A 1,521-nucleotide genomic window follows, 5' to 3' on the forward strand; every position below is an offset into this window, starting at 1 on the left:
GAACGCACGTCTGCTCCGTCCTCACTACATTCCCGAATTAAAATCATTCCGGCAAAAAAAAAACGATATTGTATATAATTTCTAGCGTAGAAATCAACCGCAGCAACTCCTGTTTACCACTAACCAGATATAAAACACACAGGCCGACCTATTTATCTGAATACTCCGAACGTGGCCAACGAGAGCCCGTGTACATCGAGAAATTCCTGAATTCAAACCATCAACCGCTGTTGCGATTCGCAGAAACTGAAAACGCGCCTAGAAGCCTTGAAAACCCACGCTTATTGAAGACGACTCCGTGACGCCGCTCTCTGGCCTCTTGCCTACCGCGAGCCTGCTATAGCGACTGCAGCGCCACCTCGTTTGTTTGCTAAACATGCTTTCAAAACCTTTGGACGTCTGAGCCTCTGATAGGGTGGCTATCTGTCACGATGCAGCCCTTGTGCAAGTTTAGTCATCGTTTTTTGTGTGATAATCAAATACGATACGTCACACTCCAAGTGAATTGAGTATCGTCATCGGCTACCAACTGAAGAAGATAGAATGAGGTTCGGTTTGGTTTGGTTTATGTGGGTTTGACGTCCCAAGGCGACTCAGGCTATGAGGGACGCCGTATATAGTGAAGGGCTCCGGAAATTTCGACCACCTGGGGTTCTTTAACGTGCACTGACATTGCACAGCACACGGGCCTCTAGAATTTCGCCTCCATTGAAATTCGACCGCCGCGGCCGGGATCGAACCCGCGTCTTTCCGGTCAGCAGCCGAGCGCCCTAACCACTGAGCCACCGCGGCGGCTGATAGAATGAGGACAGCCCCTAATTATACATGAGTTAGCTGGACAGCAACTGCTAAAGTCGGTAATTTATTAACGCTACACAGTGATGATATGCAAAACGTAACGTTGCGTTTTCGAGCTAATTAAGCGTCGCCTTAGGAACGCGCTTTGTATTCGTTGTCCTATACCTCAAGGTTCGGCGTCAAGGACTGTAAGGTGGAAAGGAGTCCGCTTCATAACAATGCCATACTCCAATTTCCCTTAGGGAATGAGTTTTAACTGCATTCCGCCCCCGCCGCGGTGGCTCAGTGGTTAGGGCGCTCGACTACTGATCCGGAGTTCCCGGGTTCGAGCCCGACCGCGGCGGCTGCGTTTTTATGGAGGAAAAACGCTAAGTTAAAGATCCCCAGGTGGTCGAAATTATGCCGGAGCCCTCCACTACGGCACCTATTCTTCCTTTCTTCTTTCACTCCCTCCTTTATCCCTTCCCTTACGGCGCGGTTCAGGTGTCCAAAGATATATGAGACAGATACTGCGCCATTTCCTTTCCCCAAAAAACCAATTATTATTATTATTATTATTCCGGAAATCAGTGCTACTCGTTGAGACTTGTGCATGGCCTTCGTTGAACTACTCGCCGCAGTTGCTTATACAGCAGCTCCTCCTCTCTTCATCCCTTCCCTTTCTTCAGAACCAATTATTATCACGTCGCTCACTCCCCCCATTCCCTCCGGTCTTGGCTTGTA

The 1,521-nt window shown here is 49.1% G+C and overlaps 1 non-coding gene across 1 annotated transcript; it reads right to left on the minus strand.

The window, feature by feature from the left end:
* Positions 1 to 720: 720 nt before the first annotated feature.
* On the minus strand, positions 721 to 792 carry TRNAS-GCU (transfer RNA serine (anticodon GCU)). Its single transcript has one exon. It is a non-coding gene; the product is annotated as a tRNA-Ser (tRNA).
* Between the last annotated feature and the right edge of the window lie 729 nt (positions 793 to 1,521).

This window comes from Amblyomma americanum, chromosome 10, assembly GCF_052857255.1.
Source record: "Amblyomma americanum isolate KBUSLIRL-KWMA chromosome 10, ASM5285725v1, whole genome shotgun sequence".
Classification (NCBI taxonomy): domain Eukaryota; kingdom Metazoa; phylum Arthropoda; class Arachnida; order Ixodida; family Ixodidae; genus Amblyomma; species Amblyomma americanum.